We start from the raw sequence: 21465 nt of genomic DNA, 5'->3' as shown, positions 1-21465 counted from the left end.
GGACAGAAAATTGATCAGCTGATGCAATCTGCATCAACGAACAATTTTATTGTTTGCTGTAAAGCTTGACAAAATCTCAAGTGAACTCAAATATTGGTTTAACTGTGATGTTTATACAGCTCTTAAAGGTATTTCACAGCAGACATAAATCTAAAAACATGAACTACACAACAGGTATCTACAAGTTTCATACTGGCCTTGGTTGCTGCTCTCAGTCCTGTTCCAAGAGAACAGGTTATGCCATACTAAAACACGGTATGGGATTAAAAAGTAACTACAGTAATAAATTAAAGCATCCAAGAAAAGCCTATTTGGACCTCTGGAAGGTTAAATGATACAGTGGTATAAACACCTGATCTTGTGTGCACTACAGCATCCCGTGTTGCTAGCCCTGTGGAGCTGGACTGGTGATGAATTACAACTACACACTTCTTTAGTGTGATAAGGATTTAGAGATGGTCCCTTAGCTTAGGGGCAGGATGGGTGTCAAAATGTATGGGAGTGGGGAGTAATAAGTGTCCAGCACAAATATTTTTATGGTGCAAAATGCAGTGCTATGCATGTTTATGGGTAAAGTGACTGTTAAGTACTTTAGGGTCTCAGTGTAAAAATTCTCCCATGTCCTCTGTGTGGTTTAGAATTTTCAATAGCTCTCAATACCATAGCATGTAAGTGCCGTACTGCTAAATTAAACCTGCATAGTAATGTCTATAGGAGACTTTGAGGACTGTACTGCTCTTCACCATCTACATGTTACAGGGAGTTCTTCCTTAGTAATTATTTCTTGTTGATCTTCTAGTATGTTTTGTGAAAGCAGTCAGACTCTGAGTTAGTCTAACCTCTTTTTTTAAAAAGTTTTACAAAACCAATCACTACTAGACATATTTTCATTACAGTATGAAAAACAGGTATAAAATGTTGTAAGAAATCCATGGGAGTCTTGGACTCCAGGGTTGTCCTTTTGTTGTTCACCATAGCCACATTGAATTTCATAGCATCACCAAGGATAGAGCTCAGATCCTCCTCCTCCAACAGAGTCCATTACCACTTGAGTTAAAGGAGAATCTACATTCGCTGTTAGCAGTATAGGGCATATAACACTCAATCGAGCAGTTTTGAGTCCATCCAGTCAAGGGCACTGGTTCATGTACACTCTGGTGTGTTCATTACAATAATCTTGTTTTGTTTTTTAATTTGGATTATAAATTTCCTTGCAGTGCTTGCAAATCAATATTGTATCAATGAGCTAATGCATGAGAATCAAAATACGAAAGTAGACAAACCACATAAATAGTGAAACATAAAGTAGATTTTCAGAATTCTGTCAGTTTAAATAATGTAAGGCACAATTCATAAAAAGTAAAGAAGTTTAGTGGGTGGATGATAATAATTTTAACAAAGATGTGCTTGCAAGAATGAGGGGAATATCAGATGAAAGAATAGAAAAAATATTTTTATAAACCAGGCAAGACAAATAACCAACTTAAAGAATGGTTTCAGAGTAACAGCCGTGTTAGTCTGTATTCGCAAAAAGAAAAGGAGGACTTGTGGCACCTTAGAGACTAACCAATTTATTTGAGCATGAGCTTTCGAAAGCTCATGCTCAAATAAATTGGTTAGTCTCTAAGGTGCCACAAGTACTCCTTTTCTTTCAACTTAAAGAAATAATTGGATAGACGAGGTTAGATAGAAACACATAGACATTTAAAAGGGAAAACAAGTTGTAACCAGGCAATGAAAACAACAGAGTCTCATTAATTTTTCACTTCTTCAAAAATCAAACCAGGCTACCAGTTATTCACACCAGAGCTGTATATATAACCCGCAGTCAATGCTCCCCCAGTTTATCAAAACCCCTCCCGGGGGCTGGGCTTGCTGTACAAAAGCACTGTCCTCCATTTTGAACCCTTTCTCTTTACAAATAGATCCCGAAGTACAAAAGCATCCATTTAAAATAATGGGTTTTCCAGGTGAGGATTCCTCAGTGAATCTGCACCTCTAAGGAACGAGAAGAAGAGGAAATTTATTCTTTCCTGAAATGGAGGCTGATTTTGAGTTTGCAGTTCATGCCAGTAGAGGAAAGAGATGGCAAATACTGGAACAGTGTGTCCAACCTGCCTTCTCCCTAATTAAAATAATGGAGAAGAAGGGAGGGAAAGAAAACCAGAGGGGGGAAAAATCCTTTCCCCCTGCTTTGGATGGGACTACACGCCTGCTTAGCTGGGTCAAGGCTGGAGCTAAACAAATTGCAGGTCCCACTATCCCAGAAGAGGCCTGCATTCCCAGGACTATGTTCCTGACCTCCTTATGCCCAGCAATGTGTTCCCATGCCACAAGGCTGTACTTTAACCTATTCATGCACCCACCTGCCACTAAGGGGGAGATGTAAAATACTGGAGTGGTTTTCTTTAACTTAATTTGAAAGCCAACAGAAGTAGGGCCTAATTCATTTCGACTGTGGCCCAGTGGATATAGCACTAGACTAGGAGGTCTAGGTTCTCTTTCTGGTTCTACCATTGGCCTGCTGGGTCATCTTGGGCAAGTCATGGCACTGCTCCATGCCTCAGTTTCCCCACTGTAAATTGAAAGTAATGGTACTTACTTTGTAAAATGCTTTGGGATCTACAGATGAAAAGCATTATATAAGAGCTAGGTGTTATTGCACAGGGATGGATTGGGCCCATTATTCCATATTCTTTCATTGTAAGAAACACTGGAACACTTAAAACAAAGGGAGTTGTTTATTGTTTCACTAAATGCCTGCATTCTAGAGTCAGCTCTGAACTATAGAGGTACTTTGTCATAAGCAATAACCAAAATACAGGGGGACATGGATCAGTGTTCACGTCGCACTCCCCGGCAGTACCCGGCCCAAGCCAGGGAAGTTAATGATCCACCCAGCGGACCAAGTTCGGTGATGAATCCTGGTCACATGCCACCTGAAGCACATTGCGCATACGCTAGGAAGACCAAAATAAGAGCTGCTGCAATATACAGCCTGACCTGTCCCATCTCCTCTCTGATAACATTACAACGGAATACTCACAATTCACCAAGCAGGCCTCCACTTCATGGAAATTTGACTCTACTGTAAAACTTCATTTGAAAGAGCACAGCCATGAATTCTGCTTCATATATTGGACCAGGAGATGTTGTAGACAAGTACAGTTCTAACCAGGGCAGGGGAGCTGGAAACTATTTTGTGCCATCTCCAAGAATGCCAAATAGGACCAGCAATTGTTTAAATACCACCCAGAGTTACACAAGCTGCCGTGTATTCCCACTACAATGGAATTTTGCAAGATCTTTTCCCAGGCAATAATACTGTGTTTACAGGATCCATTAGCTCACTGGACATAGCCCTAGCTGTTTAAGAAGAGGTTCTTACTCACACTGTGTAAATACAATTCAGGTTTGCATTCAGGGTTCTGTGGGAGATCTCAAAGATCACTTTCCAAATAAGAATGCTTTGCAGTTCCAGTGACACACAGCAGCCTCCTTGTGAGGCTCTCAGTGTGATTTACAAACACAAAGCAAATAAGCATTGCAACTCCTGAGGAAACGTCCACCAGCTTTAATTAGCTGAACAGGAGTAATTTAGATAATGTTTGTAGAACTGTACATGTTTGTACTCTGTTTAATTAGCTTAACTAGTTAATGTAGAATCCTTCCTTAGGACATACCTGACACCTGGCACAATAGAAAGGCAAACTCTTTATAGTCTCTGGTAGGGATGATCGAGCAGTATTTTCCAAATGGGGTAGATGAGCTCTGTTAGAGACAGGGAAACTTCCCCAGCCCTCCCAAGAGTTTGATGGTAGTATTTTAACAATGGGCTCACAAGAGACCCCAACAGCCTTCTCCAGATTATCGCTGATCAAATGTTTTCTTCCCTTTTCTGCACTTTAGTCTATACCTGAGACTCTTCATGGTGCAGATGGGCTTGTTTCTATGCAGTGAGTGCTATTTTTCAGGTGCCCACTAGTACTGCAATAGCTGGGGAAGACAGGAAAAAGCTCAGTCTGAGTTGGGTACTTTCCTTTGCTCCTGCTGAGATGTTGACTATAATATTGCAGCAGTTTTCAAGCCCTGATTTTATAAACTGGATTATTGGTAGCCATCCCACTTTGGGCTAAGATCCCATCTCAGTGCACAAGCTAGGGGTTGAGCTAGGTCAGGACAGTGATGGGAGACTTCTGAGGAATCCCCAGGTGCTGTAGCATGTGGTTTTCCCGATTCAGTAGGTGGCATTCTTACTTCTGAACAACTGTCTTCCTGTGCTTTTAATGGGCACTGTGTTATCAGAGATTCTGTCTTTCATATGAGAAGTAAGGGCTTGTCTACACTATCCGCCAGGTCGGCGGGCAGCGATCGATCCAGGGGGGGGTCGATTTATCGTGTCTAGTATAGACGTGATAAATCAACTGCTAAGCGCTCTCCCTTTGACTCCGGTACTCCACCAGAACGAGAAGCGCAAGCAGAGTCGACGGGAGAGCATCAGCTGTCGACTTACCGCAGTGAAGACATCGCGGTGAGTAGGTCTAAGTACGTCGACTTCAGCTACACTATTCACGTAGCTGAAGTTGCGTATCTTAGATCGACCCCGCGCGGTAGTGTAGACAAGCCCTAACTCTGAGGTCCTGACCACTCATCGTTATTAAAGATACCATGGCACTTTTTACAAGGGATGGGGATGGTTGGTGGAGTGTGTGTGGGGAGTTTGTAGGGAGGGGCTCAATTCTGCTCCCTATTACACCCTAACATTATTGATTTCAAAAGCCAAGAGTGCATTAGTGCTGGAGTTGCGACCAAACTATAATGTTCTGCTTCACTAAATTCCTCCCTTCAATTTAACTTGAATATACAACAGAATTAGGCTATGTCTACACTATTACTTATGTGGGAGAAACTTATGTCTCTCAGGGGTGTGAATATTCCACCTCCCCAGGCAACATAAGTTTTGCCGGCATAAGCACTGGTGTACACAGCACTGTGTCGGTGGGAGAGCTTCTATTGCGGACATCGCTACCGCCGTTCGTTGGGGGTGGATTAATTATGTCGACGGGAGACATTGGCATAAAGTGGCTATACAAGAGATTGTACAGCAGGACAGCTGCGCTGCTGTAAGCTCTGTAGTGTAGACATAGCCTTAGCCTTCTCTTCCTGTCCTAAATTGTTGTATAGTGGAAACTTTTGCTGTTATCCAGCTCCTAAGGTCTACCCAAGGTGGCTGCATCCCTGCAATGGGTTAAATGAGCCCTATGTGCACAGCTGACATATCACATTAAGACTGCAAAGCACTTGGGACTGACAGGTGCTATATCAATGGAAATTCCCTAAAGGATTAACAATTGCATGAGCTTTCTTGGCTTATATTGGTGGGTTTCAGATTTAATCTTTATACGCATCACTTGTCCAGAGAGCTGTTATCTTATTCTAGCAGCTATTTCCAGCATTTTGTTTATTACCCCCTACTGTAATCTTGTAGCTTTCAAATATGCGGTCTCTTCCTCCTACTCTCTGCCCCTCCCCCCTCCGCCCCAAATAAGAGCCACCACGAATTCATTTCCCTATTCATTTGCTCCGAAAATCAGAATCAGTGAAAAACGGCTGCACCGGGCAGTATTTCAAGGGCAGCAGGCAAAGGTGGCAGATCGATCATTTTAAATAGTGTCATTGACCCTAGCACAAAGCTCTTTACAAAGCAGCATTTCTCCTAGGGGAGCAGAAAACTGTTTACTTATTATATGCTTGAAAGTAAATTCTTAAGCTCTCAAGGAGAAAGTGCTGCTCCCATAAAACTTGCAGGGACTTTCCACGTTTCTGACAGGCGTTAACAGAGCACAGCCAGATGCAAGGGCAACCAGATTTCAGTTCACGCAATCTAGGTCAAAGTTTCATGAACTGATATTTACATTGCAGGGGACTCGGACAAAGGTCCCTCTTGTTTGGTGTCTAAGACGAACAGATATAAAGCACTGAGATAAGCACCCATTTTGTATGCTTCATCTAACTCAGCCAAACCATAGAGAGCTGTGGAAATGGTCCACCAGCCGCTAGTCAAGGTGCTGAAGGTTGGCTCACTTTCCTGTACCAACAATATTGAGGGGGAGTCAGCATATTATGCACATGGGCCTCTCTTAGCCATTTTAGGATTTTAGAGGTACTGGGGCAGACCTTCAGCTACTGTAAATTGTAACAGCTCCAATGGATGCCAGCAGAGAATCTGCCCCATTAACTTTGGGGATGAGAACTTCTCTTAGATGCCATTTTCTCCTTTTATTTCTGTGTTCTCAGAGGCCCTGAGCCTCAATAACCCCCTCCTCTGGCCTGGGAGGATGTGGTTCCGTCCTAAGTCCATCAATGCAGATCCTTGAATCTATCATGCATGCGTTGCTTGGGAGCAGTACTCCAAACCTTTTGAGGTGGGGGCGGGGGCAAGGTACTGAGCCTAGAATTTGAACTAAGATCTCGAACAAGGCCAGCCTGCTATAGTTATTTTTAAATTACAAAATCTTACTAATGTAAAGTATGACTACCAGGGATTCTGATGTTTTCCTTGCCTAAAGCTCTTATCATTGTACTCTGGATTGCTGCACTTGGGGGGAATGGGTGCAGCGAACCCTGAAGAAACACCCAGCAAAGGTACTGTAGGGAACAATTCTTTAGTGGTAGTGAGATAGATTACCTAGTCTAATACATCTTTTCCATCTATAACTTCTAATATACTAGTCTTGATCCAAGTGCACCATTCTCATTTATTAATAACACTTTTATTAATAGCAGCACAGGTCTTATTAGCTGGGGACTTGAAAAAGGAAACACTCCTGTTAGTACTTGAGCTTAGTGGAGCTTGCGTAAATGGAGAAATAAACGCAGCAAATTAAAGCTCAGCAAGGGACACACACACAGCTTAGAAATATCGAGTTAGCTAGCTTCCTTTTACTAAATTTGTGGATCATTTACAATTTACTAGCTATAAAACTGAAATACTTAAATTTGTGTGTATTAAGTGAAAATTTTCAGTGAAGAGGACAAGCTACCTTACCAATAAATATAGATGACATACTATACACGACATCTTCTCCTTGGAATAAGAAAGAAAATGGATTTAAACATGTATCCAAAGACTGGTACCCAAACAGTACCCAACAGACAGCAAGGGAGTGAACGCTAGCTAAGACTAACTTTATAACTCTTTATAATGGAAATTATTACAAGGCTATTGGAGAAATCCCATAGAAATGAAAATAAAAATGAAAGAAACTATTTTTGGATTTTTTTAAGCCATCATGAGACATAAGAAGTTATTTAAAAGAAAGAGGAAAGCATCCTCTGCTGTAAACTTGTGTTGTTAATAAATATGGACCGAAAATAATACTCTTGGTTCAGGAGATTTAACAAAGCCACATTTAACAATTGAGCTCTATTGTTATAATGAGCCATCATATCCTGCAGCACCTTTTGATTTTCTTTGGCAGTCTCCTATCCAAATACTCCTGGACCTACAGTAGGTTAGCTAATGAGATTTAACTAGGTCACAGCCTGAAGTGATATGAATGCACCAGAAACACCAATTTAAAATAATTTGGTTGCGGTTAAGACAATTATAAACTGAAAATATACACAAATCTTCCCATGGTACCCTCTCACCTGCTGCCCACTCTGCCTATCAGTTCTGCCTGCCCTGCCAAACTTTTCCTTACATCTAATCCTAGCAGAAGAATAGCTGTGCAATTATTCCTCTACATTGTGTGCATGTTAAGGCACCACACAATGGGGTTCTTAACCCCAAGAAGATAAAGGTATGTAGGAAGAGTATGTGGAAAAAGCCATTGGCTGAGTATCACTGTATTAGTTAGTTATAGATTTATGTACAAATCAATGTAAATCACTAGTTTACAGACACAATATTAACTTAGGGCATGTCTGCACTGCAAAATGAAGTCAACCTAACTTATGTTGGCATACAGCTGCTGCCGTAGTTACATCGCTTGTGCTTGGTCCCCACCAGAAGCGCTTGCACCAATTGAACTGTCTGTGTGGGGCATTATGGGATGGCTTCTGAAAGCCAGCAACAGTCGATGTAAGCAATGCAGTGTCTCCGCTGACACTGCGTCGACCTAACTGCATCGACATTGACTCTACGTGTCTTGTGGAGGTGGAGTTATTAAGTAGGTGCAGCAGGTAAGTTATGTCAGTGGGAGCTAAATTTTAGAGTAGACACTTCCATAGTTTGATGGACATAAGCTGCCTTGCGTTGATCTAACTCTGTAGTGTAGACCAGGGCTTAATAAGCCACATTTCAGCTAGAGGTGTCTGAGCCAGGTGAGTACTGGGAATGAGAAGTGAACAGGAGAGAGAGTGGATTGCATACTAGTCAGAGGAAAGAAGATTGAGGAAATTAGGACCAGCTCTAAGTTCATTGGTGCTTTAGGTAATGCCTCTGTACTGGGAGGCTGATTGTCAGGAGCAGGTGTGGAGTGATTGCAGGCCTGAGTTCCAGGTTGGTTCCTGAGGGAGTGTAGTGGCTGGTGTAGGGGGTACTGGATAGTGAGGGACTTTTGTACATCACATGGAATGTATTTGGAAAAGACGTGTGCACAAAATGAAAGGAGCTGAAGTGAATTTATGTTCAGGATCCTCATCTGCTCACCTTCCTGCTTTCCTACCTGTTGGTCTGTAACTGTGGCAGACGGTGCCATGCCAGGCATTAGAATGTGCGCTCTTCAGGACAGGGAGTGAGTCTGTGTTTGTAAGATGGATACAATGAATAAACAACAATAACAAAGGCAGTTCCTGTTTTCTTGATGTTTCCTGGGTTGTTCTTGATCCAGTTTTCCATCCCCTCCCCTCAGCATCTCTATCTATCCTTAAATACCACTCTTTAGGGCAGGGTACTTATCTTCTGGCCATCTGGTCTCCTCCTGTGATTATTATTCATTATGTGTACTCTGGTTGTGCCTAGAGGCCAGGACCCCATTGTGCTAGGGACTGTACCTGTTCTATTGTATTGTATATAGGTTCTTATATCATGCTCATTGTTGTAGTATGTGAGCATTTTCCAGTAGTGTGTTAAGTGATGTGACATGTGGCTTGTTCTTTCATCCTCTTCCCATGTGAAGAACTGTGTGTTCAATGAAGTGTTTAGTTTTAGTAGGGGTGGTTGTTGTTATGCAATGCACAGACAATCCAGGAAGTTTTTGGAGAGTGTTGGGGACAACTTCCTGGTACAAGTGCTGGAGGAACCAAGTAGGGGCCGTGCTCCTCTTGACCTGCTTCTTACAAACGGGAAGAATTGGTAGGGGAAGTAGAAGTGGATGGCAACCTAGGTAACAGCAACCATGAGATGGTTGAGGTCAGGATCCTGACAAAAGGAAGAAAGAAGTGTAGCAATATACGGATCCTGGACTTAGAATCATAGAATATCAGGGTTGGAAGGGACCCCTGAAGGTCATCTAGTCCAACCCCCTGCTCGAAGCAGGACCAATTCCCAGTTAAATCATCCCAGCCAGGGCTTTGTCAAGCCTGACCTTAAAAACCTCTAAGGAAGGAGATTCTACCACCTCCCTAGGTAACGCATTCCAGTGTTTCACCACCCTCTTAGTGAAAAAGTTTTTCCTAATATCCAATCTAAACCTCCCCCACTGCAACTTGAGACCATTACTCCTCGTTCTGTCATCTGTCATCACTTCAGAAAAGCAGCCTTAGACTCCCTTAGGGAACTGATGGGCAGGATCCCCTGGGAGGCTAATATGAGGGGAAAAGGAGTCCAGGAGAGTTGGCTATATTTTAAAGAAGCCTTATTGAGGGTGCAGGAACAAACCATCCCGATGTGCAGAAAAAACAGCAAATGTGGCAGGAGACCAGCTTGGCTTAACAGTGAAATCTTCGGTGAGCTTAAACTCAGAAAGGAAGCTTACAAGACATGGAAATTTGTACAGGTGACTAAGGAGGAAATTTCTTTGAAAATTCATGGTGATCAGGGGAGGTCCTAGACGATTGGAAAAAAGAAAATATAGTGCCCATATTGAAAAAAGGGAAGAAAGAGAACCCGAGGAACTGCAGACCGGTCAGCCTCACTTCCGTCCTTGGCAAAATCATGGAACAGGTCCTCCAGGAATCCATTTTGAAGCACTTGGAGGAAAGGAAGGTGACAGTCAACATGGATTCACCAAGGGCATGTCATGCCTGACTAACAAAATTGCCTTCTATGATGAGATAACTGGCTCTGTGGATATGGGGAAATCGGTGGATTTGATATATCTTGACTTTAGCAAAGCTTTTGATTCGGTCTCCCACAGTATTCTTGCCAGCAAGTTAAAGAAGTATGGATTGGATGAATGGACTATAAGGTGGATAGAAAGCTGGCTAGATTGTCGGGCTCAACAGGTAGTGATCAACGGCTCAATGTCTAGTTGGCAGCCGGTATCAAGCGGAGTGCCCCAGGGGTCAGTCCTGGGGCCAGTTTTGTTCAACATCTTTATTAATGATCTGGATGATGGGATTAATTGCACCCTCAGCAAGTTCGCAGATGACACTGAGCTGTGGGGAGAAGTAGATATGCTGGAGGGTAGGGATAGGGTCCAGAGCGACCTAGACAAATTGGAGGATTGGGCCAAAAGAAATCTGATGAAGTTCAACAAGGACAAGTGCAGAGTCCTGCACTTTGGATGGAAGAAACCTTTGCAACACTACAGGCTGGGGACCGACTGGCTCGGCAGCAGTTCTGCAGAAAAGGACCTGGGGATTACAGTGGACAAGAAGCCAGATACGAGTCAGAAGTGTGTCTTTGTTGCCAAGAAGGTCAACAGCATATTGGGCTGTGTTAGTAGGAGCATTGCCAGCAGATTGAGGCAAGTGATTATTCCCCTCTATTTGGCACTGGTTAGGCCACACCTGGAGTATTGTGTCCAGTTTTGGTCCCCCCACTACAGAAGGGATGTGGACAAGTTGGAGAGAGTCCAGCGGAGGGCAATGAAAATGATCAGGGGGCTGGGGTACATGACTTACAAGGACAGGCTGAGGGAACTGGGCTTAGTTAGTCTGAAGAAGAGAAGAGTGAGGGGGGATTTGATAGCAGCCTTCAACTATCTGAAGGGGGGGTTCCAAAGAGAATGGAACTAGGCTGTTCTCAGTGGTGGCAAATGACAGGACAAGGAGCAATGGTCTCAAGTTGCAGTTGGGGAGGTCTAGGTTGGATATTAGTAAACACTATTTCACTAGGCGGGTGGTGAAGCACTGGAATGGGTTACCTAGAGAGGTGGTGTAATCTCCATCCTTAGAGGTTTTTAAGGCCTGGCTTGATAATGCCCTGGCTGGGATGATTTAGTTGGTGTTGGTCCTGCTTTGAGGTGACCTCCTGAGGTCTCTTCCAACCCTGATCTGCTATGATTCTATGTACACGTTGCTATATGCTTGTACAAGTGAAGGCAGGTCAAAAACTGCCTCGCACTTGGAGCGGAAGGTGGTGAGATTTGTAATGGTCCTTAGTAACATGAGCTGTTCATTTCACAGTCTGGCACCAGCCTCCAAGAAAGCTCTGTCTCCTGCACAGATGATCTTTATGCATGTATTTTGCAAACATATAATATCGATCTAACTCTCTACATGGTGGTTTAATCTGCACTAGAGGAATGTAAATTCTAATATGCACTAATGTGTTGCACACTAATATGCCCATGTGAACTCTGCTTTCAAACACTATTACATTGAGAGGCACTTGGGAACTTTGAGTGTGCACCAGGAGGGGCCACACTGGCCCGTTATAGAACACAATAGGCTACTGCAGACTAAAGCACCATGTAGACAAACTCAGAGAGACAGCCTCTGCCCCAAACAGCATTCTGGAGATAGGCTTCTGACCCATGACGTTCTTCCGGCCCATTGCGTGGTTCTGCAATAGAATTCATACAGGAGCCATGGAACTCTCCTTGCAACATGGTATCCCATGTGGCCACTTACTCAACGCCTAAAGCTCACCTTGGAGGAAACAGATTAAGGAAAGAAGGAGGGGCTGGTTTTGTAACTGGTAATTAGTATAGAGAATAGTCCTAAGCACTGGGCACCTCAGGCAGTGCTGATCTGAGCAACATAGCCACAGTAAATTGCACAGACAGTTCACATTCAAGGTAATTTGTGGTTGTCACTCTACACGGAAGCCACTCACAACTTCATGGAGACTCCAGGGAATAAAACTCCTGCTGCTAACGCTCCTGTTATGTGGGCTCAGGGAGAATCACCTGTTGTTTACAGTAGTATAGGACTCCGACTCACAGCTGAGCACTTTTGATTTCATCTAGCAGAGGGCAGTGGTACACATACATACATGGGCAGCTCAACACACTACAGTTTTGTTTTGTGTCTTTCATACAACCTCAATCCCCCAAAGCTCATGGAGTTGAATCCACCAGTCATGTCCAAAGATAAACAATTAAAAATAGCAGAGAGAAGGAAATGAGGAGGTTACACACAAGGCAGAAGAGAAATCCTTTTGCTGACACTTGAAATCTCAGCATGTTACATAAATGGAGAAGATGGGTATTATGCAATATCAACCTGTTTGAATAATTTCTCAAGACAAAGCTTCCCCATTGTGTTGATTATTCTGTAGCAGATTTTACACTCCTGTCTTCATGCATCTGAAAAAGTGGGGTTTTTACCCACAAAAGCTTATGCCCAAATAAATCTGTTAGTCTTTAAGGTGCCACCGGACTCCTCATTGTTTTTGTGGATACAGACTAACACGGCTATCCCGCTGATAGTCCTGTCTTCATGACCATGTTTACTTTACAAAATTTTCAAAGGAGCGTGTCTAAAGGTTGGCTCTAACAAAGGGATATGTAGAGTCAGTATTTTGACAACCTCCAGAAGCAGGATGCCTTGTGCTGACACACAGCATTCCCATTACAGCCTCAGGACGTAACCAGGACTAGTGGTTTTTGCTAGCTGATGTTTGTTCTGAAGTTCAATCCACTTTGATGAGTGTTGATGAGTTAGTGGTTGTCTGGTTTTTGTTTTGTTTTTGTGAGGGTCATATTGCATAACTAGTACTAGCTGAAGTCAGCCCCAGGACAGGCAGAAACCAGACAAACTGCCTATTTCAGTCCTAGGTTTCTCTCAAGTATAGTCTTTCCCTCAAGTCCAAATTCTGTGGTGTATTAGCATTTGCAGTGCTGACAGATGACAGACTGTATTCTAGGCTAAGGCTACTGTCATAGGGTGATTGGCCCCTTTAAGGGGAGAAGGGGTCACCTACACTGTGCTATATTTAATTAGCTGCTTCCCAGCCTGAGAAGACAGGACTACAGAAGATCATATGATAGTCTAATGGTCCCCTGTGTCTTATAAAAAAGACTGAGAGAGATCAGCCTGGGAGGATCCACAAGGAGTGGGAGGGCTCATGTAGAAGGCCCCAAGCCAGGGTCTGCAGGAGGCTGGGTACTCCAAGGGATCCCACTTGGGGAACAAGTGCTCTATACCAGATCAGGGGAAATACTCTGAAAGGTAGTACAGAAGGGACTAGGAAAAGGGCCCAGAGGGCAGGCTGAAGAAAAGTTCTGAAGAACAAAGGACTATTTTTGTTTGGGACTTTTTTGTTGGACTTTCGCTACCTTGGAAAGGGTTAAGTTTATCACTTGGTTGTAAGGGCTGAACCATATCTCCAACACAGACCAGTGTCTGGAAAGCTGAGGAGACCAACATCAAGGATGGAAACTGAGGAAGGGAGTGCGAGCTCCATCATACTGTGTTATAGGGCAGCCATACCCAATGACAGCTACCAAATTATTTCAGCAACCTTAAGACAGCATTTCGACCCAGGTCCCCAGATATGAGCAATTACTGCAGTAACTCTTTGTATCACTCCCTCATGGCTTTAATTCTGACTATTTCTTATGTTAGGTCTCTGCGAGGGTCCTCAGCCTGCCTTACTATATTTACCATCCTGCTCCAAAGATGCCCTGCTGTGCCTCACTATAGCCCTGCTCCAGTGCTCTGCTAAAGAAGGAGGCAAGAATCAGGTTTTAATTAATATCTGACCTGTTTGTGTTCCTGGGCTGAAGGAAGTCAATGGGGTTGCACAAGGTGTAAGTCAATGAACAGTTTGTGCACTTGTTTCACACCCACCGCCTGGGTCAGTTTGGATTTTTGGATGCACATGCATTGTGGGCAGAACCAAGGATTTTTAGTTCCCCAAACCAAACTCTACTCCCGCTTTGGCTAAAGGAGAATCTTCTTTAGTTGCAGTAATATTAGGCTTTCTAGCCTCTCTAGTTTGCTGCCACTAGATACAAAATATAGATACAAAAAATAGATAGCCACAGAGATACAAAACCTTTTAGCAATTCTGATGCCATCCAGCTGAGGGCAGTTGTGCATATGCCTACCTGCCCACATATTGGGAGAGTGAGAGAAGCAAAACCTAGTTTTATAAAGATTTTAAGAAGTACTTTCCTTCATTCACAGTCTAAAGGAAAGTCCAGGCTGTCACTCAGATTCTCTCCCTTGTAGACTGACACTGAATGGGTATTATCATGTTTGGGAGAGGTTACAAATAGAAGGGACTGGTTATGATTTTCTGCTCACTGTACGGTAGTTGTATATCAACAACAATCCTGAAGAGCTAGGAACTGCCGGAAGAGGGTTCTCTGTTAATACTTTTTATGGCTATGGCATCTTCTGTCTGAGGGGCTCAAACATTTGCTCATTGAGTCTCACAGCTCCCGTGTACAGTAGGCAATTTTACAGATGCAGGAATCTGAGGCACAGAAAAGTGACAGCTCAGATCCAAAAAGAGATTTGTGCATTACAATGCTCAGCATCACAACACCTAAGTTTTAGGTGCCTAGAAAATCACAGGACTAACAGCACCAGCCACTGAGTTAGGTGCTTAAGCCCCCTATACAATGGATGGGGAGAGTTAAGTGCTTAACTATACAATCCACAAAAGCCAGCATGCTAAGCATGGAGCTGCCTGAGCCATCCAATAGGAGATGCCAAGGAGAGGAGGCTGTCCTAAGCCACACCCATCTCATAGAGATAGGCACTTAAATCAAGGCTATAGGGAGGCACCTATCGCTGCTTGCAATCCACAGCCAGGAACCCCTGCACTGAAGTGACACGGCTTAGGTGCCTAAGTTATTTCTTGTGAGAAGTAGTGAGGCAGGCACCTAAATCCCTGCAAACTTGTCAGATGAGGAGGTGATGCCATCACCCACCATATAACATTTAACTCAGTGGTTAGAGAGCTCACCTAGGATGTGAAAGGTCAGATTCATAGAATCATAGAATCATAGAATATCAGGGTTGGAAGGGACCCCTGAAGGTCATCTAGTCCAACCCCCTGCTCGAAGCAGGACCAATTCCCAGTTAAATCATCCCAGCCAGGGCTTTGTCAAGCCTGACCTTAAAAACCTCTAAGGAAGGAGATTCTACCACCTCCCTAGGTAACGCATTCCAGTGTTTCACCACCCTCTTAGTGAAAAAGTTTTTCCTAATATCCAATCTAAACCTCCCCCACTGCAACTTGAGACCATTACTCCTCGTTCTGTCATCTGCTACCATTGAGAACAGTCTAGAGCCATCCTCTTTGGAACCCCCTTTCAGGTAGTTGAAAGCAGCTATCAAATCCCCCCTCATTCTTCTCTTCTGCAGGCTAAACAATCCCAGCTCCCTCAGCCTCTCCTCATAACTCATGTGTTCCAGTCCCCTAATCATTTTTGTTGCCCTTCGCTGGACTCTCTCCAATTTATCCACATCCTTCTTGAAGTGTGGGGCCCAAAACTGGACACAGTACTCCAGATGAGGCCTCACCAATGTCGAATAGAGGGGAACGATCACGTCCCTCGATCTGCTCGCTATGCCCCTACTTATACATCCCAAAATGCCATTGGCCTTCTTGGCAACAAGGGCACACTGCTGACTCATATCCAGCTTCTCGTCCACTGTCACCCCTAGGTCCTTTTCCGCAGAACTGCTGCCTAGCCATTCGGTCCCTAGTCTGTAGCTGTGCATTGGGTTCTTCCGTCCTAAGTGCAGGACCCTCACTTTCAATTCCTCACTCTGCCTGAGGGGGAGAGAATTTGAACAGGATCTCCCACACCTCTCGGAGTGCTCTAACTATGGGATGTTCTGATGGGGAGTGTCCCTCAATCTCTCCTGGTGAAGCTGTTCCACTGTGGATAAATACTTAGAGTCATTGACCAGAGTGAGACAAGGTAGCCTGGTAGTTAGGGCATCCACTTAAGAGGCGGGAGATCCAGTCCCTCTCCTCCAAAGACTCTTTAATCATTTATACACAGTTGAGGCACCTACAGGATTGGGAGACATCTAAAAGGCTATTTTGTGGGTTGCAGTGATGCCTAAAACTGGGAATCAGGTGCCTAAGAACCGTTGTGGATCTTAAGCCTAAGTCACACAGGCAGTCTGCGGAAGACAGGGGATTAAACCTTCATCTCCCATTTCCAAAACACGAGGGTCACCGTTTGTCTCCCTTGATAATGCTAGGTGAAAATGGAACAGTGGCATCTGTAAAATGTTTTACAGTAGTGCTGTAGTTCAGAGCCTTTCCCCTAAAGCTCAACAGATCAAAGGCAGCCAAGTTTAGCAGTGACTGAAAGTCATTACCAACTGATGACTATTCAGTGTCCTTTGTGAAAAGAGTTGGATGACTCTTAGTCCAGTCCCTAGGGGACAGACATCCCCCTCATAAAAACTACCATCACAACTGGTATCGTTGTCTCCCTGGCCCTGAAAGAAAATTTCAGCTGAAACATTTATATGGAGAAGAAGAATATCTAAAGTTCTAACAGTTAATGGTAGCAAAGGAAAATAGCACAGGAGATACAACGTCATGTTTCTGGGTTTAAATTATCTCGAATTATTAAGGACAGGGGAAAACCTTCATGGGAAGCAGTTTATCCCACATCTGGCTATTGTGAGGCTCTTATTTTCCCTTTGAGGCATCACATGCTGGCAACTGTCAGAGACAGGGTACTGGACTACATAGCTGGGGCTCTGGTCTGAACCAGCATGGCAATTCTATATTTCTGTGACCAAGGACTGGACGAGTTGTGGAGAGCAAAGCACTCTCTCCACCCTAGAGTTGAGCCAACTAAGTCAAGGCTGAGAAAGATTGCTGGGACAATGCAGGGGAACCTGCACTGAAACTGCTATACTGCTAAACTGCTTGTTCTGTGACTTGAAGACTCGGCTCTCCAAAGCTAATAATTCCACCCCATTCGCCGGCAGGCTGTTCACATAATAAATAAACGTGCTGCAACATAGCATGATGTTCACTCTGTACACCTGTCATGCAGCCACTAGAGCTGCTGGCATCACTGTCACCATACAAAGAGAAAAGGAGTACTTGTGGCACCTTAGAGACTAACCAATTTATTTGAGCATAAGCTTTCGTGAGCTACAGCTCACTTCCTCAGATGCATATCGTGGAAACTGCAGCAGGCTTTATATATACACAGAGAATATGAAACAATACCTCCTCCCACCCCACTGTCCTGCTGGTAATAGCTTATCTAAAGTGATCATCAGGTGGGCCATTTCCAGCACAAATCCAGGTTTTCTCACCCTCCACCCCCCCACACAAATTCACTCTCCTGCTGGTGACTACAAGCCGTCAAGAACACTATCCCCGATAATGTCACGGCTAACCTGGTAGCTGAACTTTGTGACTTTGTCCTTACCCATAACTACTTCACATTTGGGGACAATGTATACCTTCAGATCAGCGGCACTGCTATGGGTACCCACATGGCCCCACAGTATGCCAACATTTTTATGGCTGATTTAGAACAACGCTTCCTCAGCTCTCGTCCCCTAAAGCCCCTACTCTACTTGCGCTATATTGATGACATCTTCATCATCTGGACCCATGGAAAAGAAGCCCTTGAGGAATTCCACCATGATTTCAACAATTTCCATCCCACCACCAACCTCAGCCTGGTCCAGTCCACACAAGAGATCCACTTCCTGGACACTACAGTGCTAATAAACAATGGTCACATAAACACCACCCTATACCGGAAACCTACTGACCGCTATTCCTACCTGCATGCCTCCAGCTTTCACCCTGACCACACCACACGATCCATCGTCTACAGCCAAGCTCTGCGATACAACCGCATTTGCTCCAACCCCTCAGACAGAGACAAACACCTACAAGATCTCTGTCAAGCTTTCTTACAACTACAATACCCACCTGCAGAAGTAAAGAAACAGATTGATAGAGCCAGAAGAGTTCCCAGAAGTTACCTACTACAGGACAGGCCTAACAAAGAAAATAACAGAACGCCACTAGCCGTCACCTTCAGCCCCCAACTAAAACCCCTCCAACGCATTATTAAGGATCTACAACCTATCCTAAAGGATGACCCAACACTCTCACAAATCTTGGGAGACAGGCCAGTCCTTGCCTACAGATAGCCCCGCAACCTGAAGCAAATACTCACCAACAACCACATACCACACAACAGAACCACTAACCCAAGAACTTATCCTTGCAACAAAGCCCGTTGCCAATTGTGCCCACATATCTATTCAGGGGACACCATCACAGGGCCTAATAACATCAGCCACACTATCAGAGGCTCGTTCACCTGCACATCCACCAATGTGATATATGCCATCATGTGCCAGCAATGCTCCTCTGCCATATACATTGGTCAAACTGGACAGTCTCTACGTAAAAGAATAAATGGACACAAATCAGATGTCAAGAATTATAACATTCGTAAACCAGTCGGAGAACACTTCAATCTCTCTGGTCACGCAATCACAGACATGAAGGTCGCTATCTTAAAACAAAAAAACTTCAAATCCAGACTCCAGCGAGAAACTGCTGAATTGGAATTCATTTGCAAATTGGATACTATTAATTTAGGCTTAAATAGAGACTGGGAGTGGCTAAGTCATTATGCAAGGTAGCCTGTTTCCTCTTGTTTTTTCCTACCCTCTCCCCCAGATGTTCTGGTTTAACTTGGATTTAAACTTGAAGAGTGGTCAGTTTGGGTGAGCTATTACCAGCAGGAGAGTGAGTTTGTGTGTGTATGGGGGTGGGGGGGATGTGAGAAAACCTGGATTTGTGCAGGAAATAGCCCAACTTGATTGTCATGCACATTGTGTAAAGAGTTGTCACTTTGGATGGGCTATCACCAGCAGGAAAGTGAATTTGTGTGGCGGGGTGGAGGGTGAGAAAACCTGGATTTGTGCTGGAAATGGCCCACCTGATGATCACTTTAGATAAGCTATTACCAGCAGGACAGTGGGGTGGGAGGAGGTATTGTTTCATATTCTCTGTGTATATATAAAGCCTGCTGCAGTTTCCACGATATGCATCTGAGGAAGTGAGCTGTAGCTCACGAAAGCTTATGCTCTAATAAATTGGTTAGTCTCTAAGGTGCCACAAGTACTCCTTTTCTTTTTGCGAATACAGACTAACACGGCTGTTACTCTGAAACCTGTCACCATACAGTCTGTGTAGAGATGCAGCTCCGCTAGATTAATGCTTGATTTTTCTGTCACCCTAACACCTACCAGCTCCTTGTCACAGTCTTTGTCATCTGGCCAAGGAGATGAAGCCGCAACATGCTCCTTAATTGATGAGATGAGTCTCTGGTCAGGAATCCAGTCCAAGTCCCTCTCCTTGCAATACAGAGCACTATTTCCATGTCACCAACTTCAGGGGTTAAATATACTCAGACATAGGAAACGGCTTATGTCTCCCTAGAAATCCACCCTGCCCTAAAATAAATGCAAGACATCAGAAAAGTGAGTCTGGGTTAGTGAAATCTCCTACAGTGAAATGACTTTCTTGAACAACACTGGAACTTTTGTTCTATTTCACTAGATTATTTCACTCCAAGTGGGTTATGCCTAAGGCTGCAGTGTAAAAGTATGGTTGTTTTGTTAGAACAAGAGACTCAAAGAAATAAAACAAGGACAGAGAACTCCTCATGGAACAAACAGTACAGAACATTTGTGCCCACTCCCTCTTTTTGAGCTGCTAAGAAATCCAAGTCCTGCACAGTCTAAGAAGTTGTATAAAAGTAACCCACTGGGGAAAGCAGCTCAGGCAGCTACGGATTTATAGACATATGAGCTGTGCTGAGGTCTGAATCTGGAGGAAAAACCAAAACAAGTTAAGCAACAAGCAGCTCAATTACCTTCTTTCTTATAACAAAGCACTCGGGATACTCACAATTTCTAGACACCCCTTTTCATAGTCTCAGTGCTGCTGTAGCAAACAACATTCCTCAGCCCATGTGTTTTCTAGCCATAGACTACTTTAGTTTTCAGCGTGGGGCGGGGTGTTTGTGTGGAGGGGAGGGACTTAGCGTATGCTTCTGATTTGAAATTGCCAAAAGTTTTTTTTCTAACTTTCAATTTTGCAATCTGTCTGTCTGCACTCGGATTTTCTGTGATTTGTGTTGGTTTTAAGCCTTTTATTTACACATTTTTGGAGCCAAAAATTTCAGAGGCTGTTTGTTTGTTTGAATTTTTAGCCAATAACTTTGAAAATGTAATAGCTCTTGATTTAAAAAAGAAATCCCAACAAAAACAGCAATCTTTGCTCTTATTCTATCCATATTGCAAAATTCCTGTTTCTCACCCCTTCCCCTCATATATTGCTAGGATCCACCTCATGTTGGATTATCAACACTCCAGGATTGCCCTGGAGTCTCCAGGAATTAAAAATTAATCTTTCATTAAAGATTATGTCATGTGATGAAACCTCCAGGAATATGTCTAACCAAAATTGGCAACCCTAATCTGATGTGCTTAGTTCATCATATTTGACTTATTCTAATTTGTTACTTGTGGCTTTCTAAGATGCAGTGTTGGTTATGCATTTGTGATTTAGAGCATTTGTTTCTATAACTAATCACTATAACATTTTCAGATAAGAACAAGAGAAAATAAAGTACAGACACCACCAGCTAAATCTGTCAAGGGAGAACAGGGATTTCTCTCTTCAAGCTTGTCATTTTAAAAAATTGTTTACAGTGTTCATTGAGTACACACTGATCCACTGGAATTAGTGGTCTTCTCACTTTTATTTGCTTATATATCAAGGACACACACACTTCATGCAGTATTTTATATTTTTCCATGTAGAGATGGTCTCTAACCACGACTCCCAATCTAAGCAGCCTCTAACTTTACAAGGGGTGGGGAGGTCATTTCAAATTGGAATCCAAATTTAGTAGCCTGCACCTATATCTTTAATAGGCTGACCCAAACTTTCCTTGACTTTAGCGGGGCCTGTATCTGAACTTTGGTGTCAAATGTTCATCAGTACTGAGTTACCAGCACAATCGTTCACTGCAGATTATAGATTAGATCTAATAGATTAGATTAGATTAGATATCTGGCAGCGGTTGTGCTGACACCTGTATTTATCAAGCTAATCAGGATTGTTTCATATATACTCTGTCCTCCTCCTCCATC

General features: G+C 43.6%; 1 protein-coding gene across 3 annotated transcripts in view; it reads right to left on the bottom strand.

Annotated features, from left to right (window-relative positions):
- The window catches only part of SLCO2B1 (solute carrier organic anion transporter family member 2B1), a 109974-nt gene extending 89673 nt beyond the window's left edge, over positions 1-20301 (bottom strand). For 2 of the 3 annotated variants that reach the window (XM_073333923.1, XM_073333943.1), the window contains exon 1: positions 20216-20301. The gene's annotated coding sequence lies outside the window, so the exon portion shown is untranslated. Of the gene's footprint in view, positions 1-19551; positions 19759-20215 lie in introns of all 3 variants that reach the window. The other variant, XM_073333933.1, reaches the window with a different exon arrangement.
- Positions 20302-21465: the final 1164 nt, after the last annotated feature.

Source organism: Lepidochelys kempii, chromosome 1 (genome assembly GCF_965140265.1).
Source record: "Lepidochelys kempii isolate rLepKem1 chromosome 1, rLepKem1.hap2, whole genome shotgun sequence".
NCBI classification, from domain to species: domain Eukaryota; kingdom Metazoa; phylum Chordata; order Testudines; family Cheloniidae; genus Lepidochelys; species Lepidochelys kempii.
The sequence above is the reverse complement of the archived record's forward strand: the minus strand, read 5'-3'. Positions and strand labels throughout refer to the sequence as shown.